This window comes from Sus scrofa, chromosome 15 (genome assembly GCF_054392235.1).
Source record: "Sus scrofa isolate SSC_HxYL_T2T_F1_AM1 chromosome 15, Sscrofa_HxYL_maternal_Yorkshire_Landrace_v2.0, whole genome shotgun sequence".
NCBI lineage: Eukaryota > Metazoa > Chordata > Mammalia > Artiodactyla > Suidae > Sus > Sus scrofa.
Genome location: NC_139397.1, coordinates 51,859,604 through 51,878,535, shown reverse-complemented (window position 1 = coordinate 51,878,535; position 18,932 = coordinate 51,859,604). Strand labels below are relative to the sequence as shown.

Here is an 18,932-nt window from a genome sequence, read left to right as displayed (position 1 = left end):
ACATTTTTATCTATCTCATCTACCTAGATTCTGGATTACTGGTTAATACCTTTCTATGGCCTTGGCAGGAACAGTGACAAAATTTATTGCAAGTACTTCTATTAGTAAGCAGGAAAAAAAGAAAAGAAAACATGTGTAACTGTATGGCGATGGATGTTAACTAGACTCACTGTGATCATTTCACAATACATACAAGTGTTGAATTATGTTGTTCGCCTGAAACTAATATGATGTTAAATGTCACTTATACCTCAATAAAAAAAAAAAAAAAACATAAGCAGAAAAATAAGAATGGAAGCTTCACATCTCCTGCCCTCCTCTGACATCAGAAGAGACCCTCAAACACAGACAACTTTGAAGACCTTTTGTGACACACATGGGGAAAAGATCAAGCCGGAAAGAATCAGATGCAATTAATGAGACTTGGTATCGTCTTTATTTATTTATTTTTGAATCTTAAAACTTTAATGAAGTATAGTTGATTTACAATGTTGTGGTAATTTCTGCTGTACAACAAAGTGATTCATATAGGTTATCACAGAATACCGAGTAGAGTTCCCAGTGCTGTACAGCCTGTCCCTGTTGACCATCCACTCCATGTACAATGGTGTGCATATGCCAATCTCAAAACCCCAGTCCATCCCTCCCCCAACCTCTCCCCTTTGGTAACCATAACTTTGTTTTCAAAAAAGTCAGTTTCTGTTTTGTAAATAAATTCATTTGTACCCTTTTTTTGGATTCCACATATATGTGATTTAAAATGGTATTCTTCTTTGTCTGACTTACTTCTCTTAGTGCCTACTTTATTTTTTTGGCCGAACCCATAGCATGCAGAAGTTCCTACGCCAGGGATCAAACCCATGCCACACAGCAACCCAAGCCACAGCAGTGACAATGCAGGATCCTTAACCAACTGCACCATAAGGGAGCTACTTAGTGTCTTCTTTAAAAGCAGGTGTATTTGTCGGCTTTGGGCAAAGCAAACAGCATAACATCTTAATGGCCTAAAGCAACAAGCATGTATTTTTCACTTGGATCTGTGGGTCATCTAAAGGACTGCTCTTCAGGCTACAGGTTAAGGTCACGTGTGCTCCACAACCGGGGCTGAGGGCAGTGGATACTCCAGCCAGAAACTCCCAGAGGAGTGGGTGAGACATAGCCGCTGCTATGCCTGGTCACATTCCGTGCCCTCAACAGGTCACAAGGCCAAGCCCAAGTTCCCTGGAGCAACGGGGGGCACAGTTGTCTGCCCTGGCAGGTCCAAGTCCTCCACTCACTCCTGTCCAGTTTCTCCATATCAGGATTCTGGACTCAACAGCTATAGGATCTCCACCCGCAGGAAGAGTAACAACACATATACCAAAGGTTCTGTACTGGAAGACATGGCATTTATAGCTCCGAAGATGGGTTTCATCTTCGCGCCTTGAGACATCTGTTTCACAAGTCAAAAAAGAGGTTTGACACATTTCCTCTCACTGCCCTACAGAGGTAAGTGTCTAATATTTTGGGGTATTATTGTATTGGCCATTTTTTGTCTTAGTTTTGATTCCATACTCCTTCCTTTCTTCTGACCCCAGTCAGTCCACCAGTTCCTAAAAGTTGGAGATTTTCACCATCCTTGGAAAGGCCGTTAAGATGCCCTAGTGGAAGACCCAGAGAGCTGGCCCCCAGAGCTGGGCCTTGTAGGGGGCCCAGAGGGGAAAGTCCGGCTCCCACCTGGGCTCCAGCTCCTTCTCGCCTGCATCCCATTCCTCTTCTAGCAGAAAGAAGAGAGCTTGTAGAGCAGTCAGGGGCCTTCAGGACAGGCTTGTAGGAGGGGACCCTGAGATGGCCTGCATCCCCAGAACTGCCTTGTTCTATTCACATCTCCGGACCAGAGGATAGATTAACCTAGGAAAGTGTGAGGCAGAGCAGTGGTGTCTTTTATTTTTCATGTTATATTCTGCTGGGCCAAGTGTGAGCTTTCTACCTTCCTTTGGAGTCCTCCACTGTCCATTCTCAAGCAAAAGCCTAACGACACTAAAAGGTTTTTTTAAACACCGAGGAAGGATTTTACTTTAAAACTCACTCTCGTTGTTCTCTTTCAGGTAGACTGTTAGCTTTTCTGTTCCCCAGAATTTGATTCAATTTTCTGTACTTTTTAAGGTGACAACCTTAAGAAACCCTCTAAGACTAGGGGTTTCCTGGGAGGTGAGATTTTAGGGTGAAAACCAGAGAGTCCCAGGCCAATCAGGACCATCTGAGGTTTTATTTGGTCTACTCTAGCCACTTTTCTACTTTATGTAGCCATCCTATCAGAAGGCAGAGAAAATGTTCCCTGGTTAAAAATCTGGGCAACAATGCAAGTTTCCTGAAATAAGCTCCAACAGCCCCAAACCCCTATCCACTACCCCCCATTAATCTTGCAAAAATCAATTTGACCAGTGTCCCCCTTGTTAATCATGACTACCAAAGCCAATATAATGGTCAACCTTAAGCTCTACCAATGTCAGGACAGAGCCCGCTCTGAAGTCAAAGCTATAATCCAGATTTTAAGTTCACATCTCTCAGGAAGGAAATCTCCCATGGAAAAATACATGGAAAAACCCACGACTTTGACCACAGCGATACATTCATTATGGCAAGACTGTAATTACAACACCGCCCGTCAGGGTTTCCATTATAAATGGGGCCTAAATCTTGATGGAACACAATTCTTTCCAGCTGGAGCAAACCACGGACAGGTTTCCAGCCCACTGGGGATTTTTCTGATTTGTTTACAAATTGGCAAGGCTGGGGGAGGGAGGGGGTAGGAGGGGACCAGAATAAACAATATAGATTTCTGTTCTTAGCATGTCCTTTAGACTGAAACTAAGAGAACCTAGGCCAGCAAAAAAATAACCAATTGAGGTCAGACAAGGATGTCATGCAGACCTGAGCATTTTGGCTATAAAGGCAACATTTTGCCTTTAATTTACTTTAAAAGATAGAGCTTTTGAATAAAACAACAACAACAGAGAATTGCTTTTTTTTTTTTTTTTTCTTATACCTGAAATTTGGTCAACAGCGGAAAAGACCAGCTTTGGCTCCCTCTGCCTTTGAGGGAAGTGCTGGGGGCGGGGGAGGGCATGTAGGAGGTGGACCTGGGCTCCCTCTCAGCTCTTTTTCCAACAAATGCTCTGACTGTATGGAAATCACTTCTTCCTTCCGAGCCTCAGTTTCCTCTGTGAGTCTGGGATTCTGTTCAGGGTCTGGCTAACTTACACAGCTCTTGTGTGGGTCACAAAGGCCATGGAGGTGAAGCATCTCACTCAAGGCACAGGGTCTCTCTTTACATCCCGTTTCCCAGGCGGAGGGTCTCAGCCACCCTCCAGCAAGGGTGGGGCCTAAGTCACCCTGTGCGGTTGGGGGGCCCCAGTTCCTGAGACCCTGGAAGAAAGCCAACACACCCCCCCACCCAGAATACTGACTTATCCCGGAGCAAATGCATCCTGAATCTGGGTGGTGACTGAGGCTGGTTTTTACTGAAAAGTTTTGTGGTAGTTGCTCTAAAGCCATAAACTCATTCTGGGGCATCTTGCCATGGTCTTGTGACCACGGGAGGCACAGGGGACAAAACCCTCCTCCACAGTGCCCTGCGGGGTGGGAGCAGAGACTCTTCTCAGGCCTTCTGGGCTCACAGGGCAATGATAAAAATGCCCTTATGAAACAAGTAACAAACCAAACCAAAGAGGAATTCCAAAAATGCTCAGTTGCTGGCCTTCCCCTCTTATAACCCCAGAACTTCTAGGAATACTTCAGGACAAGAGAGAGACTTATTCTGGTGGAGCAAGAGTTTGCCTTAAATCACAGCCATTACAAAGTGGATGATGGAAGTTCCTATTGTGGCTCAGTGGTTAACAAACCCGACTAGTAACCATGAGGTTGCAGGTTCTATCCTTGGCCTCGCCCAGTGGGTTGGGGATTCGGCACTGCTGTGAGCTGTGGTGTAGCTCGCAGAGGGGACTCGGATCCCACTTTGCTGTGGCTCTGGCATAGGCCGGCGGCTACAGCTCAGATTGGATCCCTAGCCTGGGAACCTCCATATGCTGCGGGTATGGCCTTAGAAAAGACAAACAAAACAAAACAAAACAAAAAAAAGTGAATGATAAAGTTTTCCTTGGATATTCAGACCCCACTTTACTTTCTCAAAGGTCTGAAGAATTTGGAAGTCATTTTTTTGCCCCCAGCAGTCAGGAAGCAATGCAATGCCTCTAAGCAATGGAGTTAGGAGGACAAATGTACAAGCTGGCTTTGGTAAGGTTATAAAAACCTTCAGGATTTTGAGTCATTTATTTTAAATAACCATTAGCTAAAAGCTTACTCTGGCTTATTTTTGACTTGGGTTGGAAATAAATGGCCAACCGCCTTCTCCTCTCGCTTAATTCATGACAACTTTTAGCCATAATTCTAAGTCGCAAAAAGCCGGTTCCCTGTAGAGATCAACATGGCACTGATCTGGTAATGCATGAAGCAGCCCTAGATCTTGCTGACTTTTGTAATTAAGAGACGCTGTGCCGGCCTGTGACCATAGACGTACATTATGGAGCTAAGCATACTTTACATCCAGGTTTTTAAGAATGAATGCTATTGTAATCTCACATAATTCCCCACTATGGAGAAGACGGCACAGGGAACAGACTTGTTCTTTCCAGCTACGCCCTGGCTCTCCCACCTGCAGGGCCGTGTGCGATCGGTAGGTGGCGCCCTCACCCCTCCAACAGCCCGCAGCCAGGTTTGGAGCCCCTGTTCTCTTTCATGCTCCATCTCATTCCTGTAAGCTTTGGTTGGTTGATTTCTTAATTGCTTGCTTTCCGTCACTCCCCCCCCCCCCGCCCCCACACACACGCCCCGCGTGGACAGTACCACCAGCTCTGAAGATCTCTGCAGGACCTCTGCATTTTCCCACCAGCGGATGGCCTGCCACACTGATGGTCCTGGGCTTAAGGGTTTGAGATAGTTGGGTGTTGGGCGGAGCCGTGTCCCAGGGGTAGGAGGACAGAGAATGTCCCTTGTCAATAGCAAGTGCCCTTAAATTTGAAGTCGGTATTTAGGAAATGCCTTATTCACAGAGTTCATTCGTGGGATGGACATGCACAATTCCTCGTCTGCATTTTGGATAACAGGGCCAAAGGGACCTGTGCCTTGGGTGAGATGGTTCCTCTCCATGACCTTTGTGACCCACTGTCATTAAGAAGAAATTCCTTGAGTTCCCATCGTAGCTCAGCTGTAATTAACCTGACTGGTATGCCTGAGGACAGGGGTTTGATTCCTGGCCTTGCTCAGTGGGGTTAAGGATCCGGTGTTGCCATGAGCTGTGGATCCCGCATTGCGGGGCCATGGTGTAGGCCAGCAGCTGCAGCTCTGATCCCACCCCTAGCCTGGGAACTGCCATATGCCGCACATGCGGCCCTAAAAAGCAGAAAAAGAAAAAGAAAAAATTCCTTTCTCTGTCTCTTTAGGGACAGTGAATTGCAGAATGTGCCACATGTTGGATGGTGTCCCCTCCTATGTTCAAGCTAGTCCCTTGGACCTAGAAAGGGCTCTTCATTTCTATGAGGCAAAAATGATGCTTTTCTCAGACAATGGACTACTATTTGGCGCTAAAGAGAAATGAGCTACCACGCCACGCAGAGACAGGAAGGACACTTAAATGCACAAGACCAAGTGAAAGAAGCCATTCTGAAAAGACTACATACATACCATGTGATCCCAACTTTGTGACATTCTGGAGAAGGCAAAACTGTGGAGACAGTGAAAAGATTAGCAGTTTCTAGGAGTTGGTAGGGGAATGAAGAGAGGCACAGAGAGGCTTTGTAAGGCAGGGAAACTACCCTGTATAATACTATAACTATGGATACATGTCACTATACATGTGTCCAAACCCATAGAATGTCCAATGCCAAGAGTGAGTGACACCAAATGTAAACCATGGACTCTGGGCGATGGTGATGTGTTCATGGAGGTTCATCAGTTGTAACAAATGGACCAGCTGGTGGGGATGCTGCTAATGGGGGAGGCTGAGTGAGGACAGAGTGTAGATGAAAAATCTCTATACTGTCATCACAATTTTGCTGTGAATCTAAAACTGGTTTTTAAAAGAGGTCTACTTTTTTGAAATTCTTAATTATTCCCTTTTCTCAGTCATGAACCAAAACCTATTTTATCCCTTAAAATGCTTAAGTAAGCCCCTGTCGAGAGTTCCTGTTGTGGCTCAATGGATTACGAACCCGGTGTTCGTGAGGATGACGGTTCCATCCCTGGCCTCGCTCTGTGGGTTAAGAATCCAGCATTGCTGCAAGCTTCAAAGATGTGGCTTGGGCCCAGCATTGCCATAGCTGTGGTGTAGGCCAACAGCTGCAGCTCTGATTGGACCTCTAGTCCAGAAACTTCTGTATGCCACAGATTCAGCCACACCTGTCTGTGCCAAGCCTTCCACCAAAGGCTGGAAGAACAAGGTCCAGATCTTGAGTATCGGAGTCAGGCAAAAATGTCCATACAAAAGGCAGAGGGCTTGTCCCCTTCGCAAGTTGGCTGTGAGGGTCAGATGCAGCCCACTGTCAATGGATCAGCGCAACTTTTCACCCATTGCAGGTGTTTTGCAGATGTTAGATGTGAAGCTGTGAATCTGTTTAAAGAGAATCTTGGGTGAGTAGAATAACACCTGGAAAGGCTTCTGGGAGTCACGCCACCTCCTTGGTGAGCACCCGCTCCAAGTCCAGTCTGGTGGTCAGTGGTCAGCATCTCCATCAGCCTACAGAGTTTCAAGTTCCTGCTGCCACCTGCATGAACTCTGTTTTTCCTGGACTTGACCTTTCTGTGTGAAGTCTCCTCTCTGAAGCAAGGGGGTGGTACCCTGTGTTATAGGGTTGGGTGTAGAATTGAGTGCGTTAAGACTCATAAAGCTGTTTGCCAAGCATTTGGCGCAGACTAAAAATAACCAGGTTACTGGAGATTACCTTCCAGGTGGGAAGCATATGAGGAGCTGAGTAAGCAATGAACTCATGGTCTTCATGAATTGTACCTTTGAATACACATCTTTTTTTCTCTGAGACTTTGAAATCCCTCAAAGTGATCAGTACCCACTTTGTCTGCCTTGTGCTCTTCAGGAAGGATGTCCCCGGAGGGGTAACACAGGAGAGATGGTCCAGGAGGGGTAGCCCAGGAGGGGTGGCCCAGGAGGGGTGGCCCAGGAAGGGTGACCAGGAGGGGTAACCCAGGAGGAGTGGCCCAGGAGGGTGATTCAGGAGGGGTGACACAGGAGGGTGGTCCATGGCAGGGAAAAGATACCTGGACTCCATTCCCTGTCTTGCAGGCTCACTGACAACCATTCAGACTTTCATAAGGTGAAGGTGCAACTCCTACGAGGTCTTTTGGGCCAAAGGTAAAGGCCGGGAACAGCTCACATAAATCTCTCTTTAGGAAAAAAAAAATTACAGTTTTCCCTAGTTCAGAGTTTTTGACGTGCTTCTTCTTGTTTTTCTTCATACTTGGGGACAGCAGAAATGACACAGGGCTTCCCCCTAATCACAGGCCCTCTCCAGCAGACCATGATATATTTACTGAGAAATTTTTAATAAATAAACCACAGCAGTGAACCCATGTGCCCTTATAAACCAGCCGGTTCTCATGGGGAGAGTTCAGGAGTTTTTATGGAGCAATACGATGTTCTCATGAGAATTTTATTAGAAATTAGAGACTTGAAATGCATCGAGCAGGAAATTTATGAGGTTACATGGGAACTATCCTTTCACTTTGTCCTTCTGGGTTAATTTACTTCTTTGCAGGGTGTTGATTTACTTTGTAAATTTCAGTCGTGAATTCTGAAATTTCTCAGCAAATTTGAGCCAGCTGATCGATTTCTGGGACTTTTCACTTCCCTTCTTTATCCTTAAAAGAAGATTGATAATTATGGATCATCTATATAAGAAAGTTCCAACATCTATGGGAAACACATATTACTGGTCAGAAATGGTCCAAGCAGTTCTCTCCAAATGCCAAGGAATAAACAGAGCTTAGAGGAAAACATTTTTATAACCACATACAATTCTTTATGTCTCTAACTTTTCCACTTAATAGTTTCTACAAATAATTTTTTAAATTGTGTTTTGCAAAGTGCCCGGTTAAAATTGCACTCACCAGGAAAAAAAAAAAAATAACTTGTTTATTATCATGTAACCTAACTTGGAAAATAGCCCAGACCCAGAATAGATGTTTGTGCTGGTGAAGTGGGGGAGGAAGTGTTCTAAACAAGTTTTTGGTCTGGGCTTGTTCCAGCTTTTCATTAATTGTGTGTGTTAATGGTGTGAGGAAAGAGGCCAGGCCAGGACTGGCCTTGGCTGGAGTCAAGAAAGTGAGAAAGTGACACAGGAACTAGTTTTCTACTAACCAGCTGACCCCTTACCGATATTTGAGCTTGACCCCTGGATGAAGTTCCCAAATTAGGTAATTTCTCTTAATATATTTTCTTTTCTTTTTAAGGCTGCACCTTCCAAAGGCAGCATGTGGAAGTTCCCAGGCTAGGGGCTGAATCAGAGCTGCAGCTGCCACAGCAATGCCACATCCTAGCCGCATCTGAGACCTACGCTGCAGCTTGCAGCAAGGCTGGATCCTTAACCCACTGAGTGAAGCCAGGGATTGAATCTGCATCCTCATGGGTACTAGTCAGATTCTTAACCCACTGAGCCACAACAGGAACTCCTCTTAATCTCTAAGTTTAGTTCTTCAATCAAATACTCATTTCAGGAGTCAGAGTTTACTAAGCTGCCACCATGGCATGGTTGCTTTGTCTTAAACTTTTCTATCTACTCATCACCCCAAAGCCACCAGGCATCCATTTTAGAAAAAAATATCTATAAGAAACAACACAAGAAGGCACCCTGGTTGCTGGCTTCAGATTTCCTGGTGTCAGAGAATGGTTTTGGCCCCCTGTCCCAGCTCAGTTATTCTTTGGACTGATGGAATATGGCCTTTCCACCAAAATGCAAACCAAATGATTATTGTCAGCATCCAGTAGTCTTTATCAAGGGCAGCTTATGTGTTTTATACACATCAGCACATTTACTGCTGGAAACAACCCTCTAAAGAAGATCCTAGTCTTCTCCCCATTTCACAGATGACAGGCTTGAGGCTCAGGTGGGTGAGGTAGCCTCTCTCTCTGATCACACAAGAAGACATGCTCTGACTCGCCCTGCAGTGCCCAGGTTCCTCAGGGTCAAGCTCTGACCTAGGAGACACAATCCCTGACCCCAGTAAGCTCTCTTCCTAATTTCATGCATAAGGCACATGAGGGCAAGGCCAGTACTCACATGCCCAGCACAACACGGTCATTGCATAGGGAAAAAAGATGCTCTGATGGCAAATAAGCGCATGAAAGAATATACTCCACACATCGTATATCATCAGAGAAATGCCAGTTGAATCAGCAATCGGATACCCCAGACACCTGTGAAAATGACCAGATTCAGATACTGACATTGCCGAATGCTGGTGAGAATGTGGAAGAGCAGGAACTCTTGTTCATTGCTGGTGGGACTACAAAATGGTACAACCACCTTGGCAATTTCTTACAAATTAAACATAGCTTTACCACACAATCCAGTAGTCACACACCTTGGTATTTAACCAAAAGAGTTGAAAACTTATGTCCACACAAAAATCTGCACAAGGATGTTTCTATCAGCTTTATTCACACTTGCCCAAACTTGGAAGCAACCAAGATGTCTCTCAGTATGTGAGTGGTCCATCCAGTAACTGTGGTCCATCCAGACAGTAGAATATTATTCAGTGACAAAAAGAAATGAGCTATCATCAACTCTACCCCAATAAAACTTTTTTAAAAAACAGAACTGAGCAATCAAGCCATGGAAAGGCATAGGGGAACCTGAAATGCATGTGACAAAGTGAAAGAAGCCCATCTGAAAAGGCTACATACTATATGATTCCAGGGCTATGACATTGTGGAAAAGGCAAAACTACAGAGACAGTAAAGATCAGTGGTCTTCAGAGGCTGGGGGGAGGGAAAGGATAAAGAGATGAATCACAGGGGATTTTTAGGGCAATGAAATGACTCTGTATGATGCTCTGATGGTGGATACGTGTCATCATTCATGGGTCCAAATCCACAGAATGTACAGCACCAAGAGTGAACCTCAATGTACACTGTGGGTTCTGGGTAACAATGACATGTCAACAGAGGTTCATTGATTGAAACAAATGTACCACCTAGTTCGGAATGGGGTTGGTGGAAGAGGCTGTATGTAAAGGAGTCAGGATCTATACGGAGAATGTCTGCACCTTCCGCTCAGTTTTGCTGTGAGCCTAAAACTGCTCTTTAAAAAATAAAGACTGTTAAGGAAAAAAACAGTCAAAGATGCCCTGGACTGAGGAAACATTGTCCCCAGTGGCCGGAGAGCAGGCACCTGCACCATCTTAACAAGCATACAAGCAAATCAAAATGACCAACCTGGAGTTCCTGCTGTGGCTGAGCGGGTTACCAACCTGACTAGTATCCATAAGGATATGGGTTCAATTCCTGGCACCTTTCCATGGATTAAGGATCTGGCATTGCTCTGAGCTTTGGTGTAGGTGGCAGATGAGGCTCGGATCCAGCATTGCAGTGGATATGGTGTAGGCCGGCAGCTGCAGGTCCATTTCAGCCCCTACCCTGGGAACTTCCATATGCAGCACATGTGGCCCTAAAAAGACCAAAAAAAACCCCCAAAAAACTGACAAACCACATTACTGTGGAGGAAGCACCCTGTACGGCCACGAGTGCTGGTCATAAGGTAGAGACCAGCAGGAAGGCTTCCTGGTGGAGGAGGCCTTGAGGGCATGGCACAAGCAGGGCCTAGACCACTTGGCTGTGGTCTTTGCCCTGGGATTGTGGCCTCTAGATTCTCCTTGCTAGCCGCCCTGGCCTCTTTTTTTTTTTTTTTTTTCCTGAGAATTGTTAACAAATTGGTTTCCTCCACCTCCTGGCGAGCTGTGTTTTGGTGACAGGCCAAAGAAAATACCCTCTGAACACAAACCAGCCTCACAGAACATGCCCAGCCAAGTGTACAGGAAATGCGTTGTCCTGCTTGAGCACTGCAGACGGGTCTTCTGCCTTGCTCAAGGGCTGCTGGGCCCAAGTGGCAGGCACGACCTGGGCCACCCTCTCCATGGGACAGGGAGGAGAAACAGGGCCCAGGACCTCCTCCTGCCTTGGCTGGAACATTTTCAGCATCACAGCGAGGAAGGTCCTCTGGCCCTGGGAGAAAGCTGGGTCTCCTGGGAGTCACCCCAGAGAGCACAGCCTCCAGATTTAGAGGCCGGGGGAGGTGGGGTGCACAGCAGGATCAGAGGAAAACTGGTAAATCCATGTGGCCCCTGCTGCAGTCCCAGCCCCTGCCCATTCCAGCTCCTGGCCCAGGTGGCACTGGTCCAGACCAGACCAAGGGGTCTCGGGCACTAGTCTCAAAAAGGCTGCCGCTGGTACCCTTGCTACTGCTGGTCCCCAAGGCCCCTTTATAATCCGGTCTGGGAAGGTGAGCCCAAGGAGAAAGCCCATGAAAGGCTGCTGCTTGAGGCTCCCCTGTGCTTCACCACCCCCCCGCCCAAGAGAAGCTGCTGAGGGACCCAGCACCCCCCCCCCGCCACCTCACCCAGACTCCCACAGGCCAGCCTGTGACTCAGAAAATGGAGGGATCTGGTGGCAGCTTTGACTCACAATCAGTGATAAGCCTGATCTAGGCTCCAGGAGAGAAGCCACAAAGCAGGAAACCAGCTTCTCTCTAAATTTGCCCTCTTGGCTCTGGGTGGGTTTCTTCGTGATTCTTTGGAAATTCTTGACTCATTGTCCTTTCCTTGTGAGATGTCACCCAGGGCTTTGACCCTGACACTCCGCTCTGTGCTTGACCCTGACTGAGCTGGGAAGAGGGATTGCCTTCAAGGGAGACCCCTTTAATGTCCCATTGCAAAGGCTGGGGTTTTGTGCATCCTCTCTTCCACCGGCTGTCCTCTTCCTTACAAAGTCCCACCTCCCACCCAGGCCTCTTCACCCCTTCCCGCTTTCTCATGACCTTCTTCCATCAGGATCCTCACTCTCTCTCTAGATGCTACTGCTAAGATTCCACTTCTGCAGCATGTAGAAGTTCCAGGGCCAGGGATTGAACTGCGCCACAGCAGTGACCTGAGCCACAGCAATGACAATGCCGGATCCTTAACCTACTGAGCCACCAGGGAACTCTAGGGTCAAGATACTCATGCCACTTTTTGCTTTAAAAAAGCAAGTTCTTTCAATGAGTTTTATTTGTATTTGGACGCAGCATAGATACCTATTGTATAAGACTTAGACATCCTCTCCCTGGGGACCCGGCCAGAGGAATCGTTTTTCCTTTCCCTTTACTCATAATTCCCAAGTCAGTCCTTATGCAAAAAAGAAAAAGGCAATTCTAGGACACGTTCACTGCATCCTAATAAAAAAAAAAATTACACTGTGCAATAACGTATAATGAGGTTGTTTAAAATATTATCTTTGTGACACTTGGCAATTTTCAAGATACTTTCTCGTCATGCTCTGGCCATCTCACAGAAACATTCTATTTTTATCTGGAAATGTACACAATGTCTGTAAACTCAGGGTGGAAAATAAATGCATCATTGAGCAGCACACCCTTGACCTCCATGAGGGCCAGGCAAATGCAAAGAGGGGTGCTTGGTTTTCTAGCCCTGCGGGCCTGCTGTGACCCTGGCCAGGTTTCCTGCCTCACGCCTTGGTTCCCCCATCCAGGAAGGGGGCCGAATTCCAGCGGCCATCACGCAGGGGGGTCATAAGCAGTTTTGAGGTCACACAGGGAATGTGTATGAAAGTGTATGGTGTGTGGCATGTTAGACTTACAATAAATATGAGTTATCAAGGAAAGGAAGAAAGACAGAAACAAAACTGAAATGCTGCAGCAGTAAAGCTCCATGATGTGAGTTACTTCCCTGCTCTAGATCATCAGCCCTTAACTCGCTTCTCTGTCTCCCATCCTCACTGCAGGGCAGGCCCTCAGATTTGAGCCACCACCAGCTCCCTCCTATGTGACAGGAAAAGTTCCCCCAGCTGGTTGGGTTTGGGCTTGTCTTGTCTCTCCCCACAGTGGCACCTACTGCAAAATACAGCTTCCGTGATGACACCTGGCACCGGCCATGCTGATGCCTACCGCCCCACGTGCAGGTCAGGATCAAGATTCAGCCTAAATGGATTTGTCTATTCAACGTGTCTCATCAACGTGTCTCACCCTCTGCAGGTCAGTAATGGCTTCTAGGGCCTCATTTCCCACCAGGTTCCCAGTTTAAAAGACCCCTGGCGGGCCTGGGATCTTTGCCAGATAGCACACACACAGGCCTTGGAATTCCTCTTACAAACCTAACTAAAAGTTCCTGCTGGTGGAGGTCTGGGCACCCGGTAGACCACGGCCTGTGTTAGCTGGACCCAAGACAGTTTCTAGGGAGGACGATGCAGCTGGAGGCACTGTTGGGGCCCTGGTTAAACCCTATTTATGTGGAGTTCCTGTTGTGGCACAGTAGAAATGAACCTGACTAGGAACCATGAGGTTGTGGGTTGGATCCCTGGCCTCGCTCAGTGGGTTAAGGATCCAGCATTTGACATTGCCGTGAGCTGCGGTGTAGGTCTCAGACGCAGCTTGGATCCTGCATTGGTGTGGCTGTGGTGTAGGCCGACAGCTATAGCTCTGATTCGACCCCTAGCCTGGGAAACTCCATATGCTGCAAGTGCAGCCCTAAAAAGCAAAACAAACAAACAACAAAAAGCAGCCCTGTGTAAAATAGATGACTAACAAGGACCTACTGTACAGCACTGGGAGGTACCCCTGGTGCTCTGTATCAACCTACCTGGCAAAAAAAGAATGGCTGTGTGTACCTGCATAACTGAGTCACTGTGCTGTAAACCTGAAGCTCATACAACATTGTATATACTCCAAAAAAACACATTTTGTTTTGTTTTGGGCTGCACCTGTGGCATGTGAAATTTACCGGGCCAGGGATCGGTTCTAAGACAGTTGAGACCTACCCCACAGCTTTAGCAACGCCCCCACTGTGCTGGGCCAGGGATCGAACCTACTGCAGAGACAACCTCGGATCCTTAACCCGATGTGCCACAGCAGGAACTACCACAATAACATTTCTTTTTTAAAAAAAAACCCTTAGGGCAGGAGCTGGTCAGCAGCAACACTCTGAGCTGAGAACAGGGGTCGGGGCCGTGTGGAAACTATCTGTACGTTCCCCTTAGTTTTTCTGTGAACCTAAACTGCTCTAAAATGTGAAGTCTATTTAAAAAGGGGAAAAGTCTGGAGATGGACATGATAATAGATGTCGAACGATGTGAATGCACTTAAAGCCCCTGAACTATACACTTAAAATGATTTCCAAGGAGGACTTCCCACTGTGGCACAAAGGGGTTGTCAGTGTCTCTGGAGCACTGGGATGAAGGTTTGATTCCTGGCCTAGCACAGTAGGTTATGGATCTGGTGTTGTCTCTTCAGTGGTGCAGATTGCAGCTGCAGCATCTCTGGCCTAGGAATTCCATGTGCCAAGGGTGCAGGCAAAAAAAAAAAAAAAAAAAAGTATTATTTCATCCTATTGACAATAGCCTCTTTGAGCATAAAGGAGTTAAGGCATTGGAATCAATTGTGGTTTTAAAAGTCTGCCTGACAAGAAGAAATCAAGGGCAGAGGGATGGGCCTAATCATAGTTTCCTTTACTTGTGGGGGGCCTGTGTTGACTCCTGTGCAGACTCTGAGCCACAGAGAGAAGAGTGTGTGATGGAGAGAGAGATTCAACAGTGTACACCCCCAGGTGTGAGAGTGAGAAGGTGTGTGAGTACAGGTGAGCATGAGCCAGTGTGGGAGGATGTGTATTAGTACGTGTTAGAGTGTGTTTGAGTGTGTGTATGTGTGTGTGAATGAATGTGAGGGTGAGCGTGTGTGTATATGAGTGCGAGAGTGTATGTGTACGTGTGTGTGTATGAGTATGTGGGTGTGAGTGAGTGTGAGTGAGTGTGAGTGTGTGTGAGTATGCCTGGTAAAGACAGGACAGCCCAGTGATGCATGAACAGGAGGGACTGATTTTTTTTTTTTTTTTTGCTGGTTGGGCAAGTCCCTGGGCCAGAGACTGAACCTGTGCTTAGCAGAGACAAGGCCAGATCCTTAACCCACTTCACCACCAGGGAACTCCAAGAGGGAATGATTTTTGAAGGAAGACGGAGCTGGCTACATCTGCAGAGTTCCGCTCAATTGGGACCAAGTGGGAGGGGCGTGTGGTAACAGCCCACGAACACCTGAAAGTCACAGAGCCCAGGGGAGGCAGGCCCTGAGCTGTTAAGAGTGATGGGACGTCGTCAGGAAGGCAAAGCGGGCGGCACCGTAGAGAAAGCTCCTACCAGCTTTGCACCTGCCGATTGGCCACAGAGAATAGGGCTGGAGACCACGTGCTCCTCCCAGCACTGCCCCTGGCCCTGAGGCCAAGATCACTGGAAGAGTGGAGAATGGGACCGGGAGAAGGCGGGGCCGTGCAGGCACTCAGGGCGTGGTCATCAGTGTGCCAAGAGGCCGCCCTCCAGAGCTGACAGAGAAGGGAGTGGTCCTGGGGTTTGCAGGGGTGGGACTCAGCCTGTGCTGCCTGGAGCCTGGAGGCTCAGCTGAGCCTCGGAAAAGCACAGCGGCCGCCAAGGGAGAGAGACAGCTCAGGAGGGAGGAACCTCATCCCTCCCCACCCCACCCCACCGTTCGCTCCAGCCCACCAGCTGGGGGCTGGGGGTGGGGGGTCATTTCCTGAATCAAAAGTAGGGGAACTTCAGCCAAGTCCTCCTACCGTTTATACCTCACCTCCCAGCCAATCTGGAAAACTACTAGTTGGAGAAAATCTTCCTGTGCTACTGCTTTTGTATTTGATGTGTAAAAAAGGGTGTGGACCTCACCTAGTGATCTCAGTGGGGCCACTGGTGGCAGTTATGCCAGCCTCTTGGTAAAAAGAAAAACACCAGATCTCCTACCATCTCGCTCTCCCATGCCTCAAAATTCTCCCTTCTTCCTAGACAACGTGTTGAATTTACATTTTGTGATTCATGTCTCCAATTCTGACTTCTCTTAAACAAAACGTCTGTGGTAGCACTTAGAGCTCAGAACACAAGAGCGTGCTGATCTGAGTATAAAGGCTGCCAGGGACAGAGACACAGAAGTCACTCTCTGGAAAGGGCCCTTGGAAGGTCAGCGGGGGTGGGCATTCTGGGTCCCCCACTCTTAGGGATGGGGGGACAGCCAGATGAAAGTGGAAGTGGAGCAGAGGCTCTCCGCAACCCAGGACACAGCCAAACTCCAGCTGCCTGCTTCTCAGTGTTCACCTGCGTTTTATACATTCCCAGGGAGAAGATTCAATAGGCTGTTTGCTGCCATCAGATATGGTGGACCCAATGGAAACTGATAGAGTGCCAGGGAAAGAAAGACAGTTGCCCAGAGCAGTGAGATCTCAAGCCAGGTTTATTGTCTAGCAGAGTGGCCAGGAGCCCCAAGTAAGAGACACTCAGAGCCTGTGGAGGTCCAATAAAGTGGAGATTTGCAGGTCTGGGTCTGGGTGGGTCGATTAGTCATGCAGACTTAATCTTTTTTAGGCTTTCATTTTAGTTTCCACCTAAGAGACACTCAATCTGCAAAGTCCACTTAACCCAGATGGCCTCCTCTTTCTAGGTCTGGCTTACGAGTGGCTGCCAGCCGCCCCATCCTTCATCCCCATGCAGCCAGTTGCCCCATCCTTCATCCCTGTGCTGTGGACTCCTGGAGCTCTCTCATTACACATGGTGACCCTTAAATAGCTCTGCTGGGGGGAAGCAGTTGATGTCACCATTCTCAAAACAGTAACAAGCGTCTAAAGTTTAGAGACTTTCCTGGAAGTCCCCAGGAGAGTCTCACTCCTCCAGAACCCACACTGATGTTGTCACCTGGTGTCAACTGGTCTTACTGAATAAATGAAAGCCTTTGACTTACAATTACAGGTGTTGTGAAAGCTCTTTCTTGTGGTTTCCATAGTCTCTTGATAACCTGAACCTTAGCAATGCGTCAACTCTTCCCCTCCACACACAGGTGTTCAATGAGTGTCTAGGCACCAAGCATTGTAAACCAAAATGTCACATTCCTCCATTTTATTCTTCCCAGGAATCCTGTTTGATAGAGCTGAAAGAGGAGAATTTCTCAAGATCACAGAGTTTGTATGCAACTGTAACTGTTAGGATTAAAGACTGGATTTTCTGGGTCCAGTCCTCTTTGAACATGTCTGTGCAAAAGCCATTCCCATCCATCCCCTGGACAGCAGCATGGTGCTGGTAGTGCTCATGGTGCTTTGTAACCTGAGCGGATGGCTGCACTTCAGGGACCATTCTGGTTACGTCAGAGGGACTCGTGTTTTCAACAGGGTCAGCCTCCAGGGAAAAGGACTAGGAAACACTTCTGCCCATGAGGAAGAGGAGTCCCCACCCATGCTCTCTCCCAGCAAATGTAGTTTTTCCATGTGGAAAGAAAGCCGTCACCTAGTCACAGGCCTCAGATTGGTCAGTGACCAGTGGGAACCATCCTCCCAGCACTCAGACATCACCCATGGAAAATGGGCCTACATCCTTCTGTCCAAGCCCGGGAAGGGCGTTCTTGAATGATTCCAGGGCTGGAGCAATGGAGCAACTGCTTCTCCCTGGCCCCCAGGGAGGCCTTGACATGAAATGATGCCCCTCAGCTGTGAATTTCCTTTAGCTCATTTAAGTTTTGGGAGAGTTAGGTTCGTTCTTTCTTTCTTCCTTCCTTCCTTTCTTTCTTTTCATGAAAAAACAAACAACAATAACAACAAAAAAAAATGTTCTTATTTTTTAGCGTGAAGATAATAGCTTCTCAGTCACAGAAAAATATACCAGCTTGAAACTTACTTTGATTTCCTTGGACTTTTTTGAATGACTTGTATTGTCTTCAGGTCATAACAACAAACATTCATCAAGCATGTCTGAGCCAGACATGATGCAGTGTTCTAGCTGATTCTCCCAACACCTCAACCAGGAAGGAACTGTGACCTGCTCGCAGGTTGCAAATGATGAAACCAGGACTCAGATGCCTGCCAGGAGCCACTCAGTAAGGGGGAGAGGGCCCACGCTCACAGGACCATAGGACATGGGAGCAATCCTCCCCCCTCAAACTCCATCACCCTCCTGTCTGTGCCAGACCTTTCCTGTTCAGTCTGGGAAGAAACACATTTTATTTCTTTTTTATTTTTTTGCTTTTTAGGGCCACAGGTGTGGCATATGGAAATTCCCGGGCTAGGGGTCCCAATGGAGCTACAACTACCACCCTACACCACAGCCACAGCAGCTCCAGATCCAAGCCACGCCTGCAACCCATACCATGGCTCATGACAACGCTGGATCCCCAACCCACTGAGCAAGGCTGGGGATCAAACCCACATCCTCATGGATAGTAGTCAGGTTCTTAACCTGCTGAGCCACGACGGGAACTTAAAGGAACACATTTTAATAGTAACTCCAAGAATGAGGATCTGTTGTAGGTACATGGGACCCTAACAATTTTAATGAATTCCTACAATGCATTTCTTCCCAAGACTGTCTTCAGACCTTGTCCTATGCATTTAGGGGCACAGTTTCCCACTAGTCCACGGGAAGGGGTGTTTCCTCTGTGTCTCCTAGTGTCTGAAATCCCCGGGTAGCACAGGTCTCCCAGGCTAGACCTCTGTGGGTTCCCTCTCTGCAACTCTTGGAAACTGTCCTCTTGCTTTAGGCTTACAGTGGATATCTTTCCCCTGGTGTCTGAAGAGAAAGCAGAAATCTCTATTTCTAGGTATTTTGCAGAGAGGAAGAACCAGCCTCTCCAGCCCACATCAGC

At 47.5% G+C, this 18,932-nt stretch overlaps 1 long non-coding RNA gene across 1 annotated transcript; it reads left to right on the top strand.

The window, feature by feature from the left end:
- Positions 1 to 1,294: 1,294 nt before the first annotated feature.
- On the top strand, positions 1,295 to 17,044 carry LOC146395839 (uncharacterized). The gene is made up of 3 exons (XR_014829757.1): positions 1,295 to 1,488; positions 13,143 to 13,292; positions 16,746 to 17,044. It is a non-coding gene; the product is annotated as an uncharacterized LOC146395839 (long non-coding RNA).
- Positions 17,045 to 18,932: the final 1,888 nt, after the last annotated feature.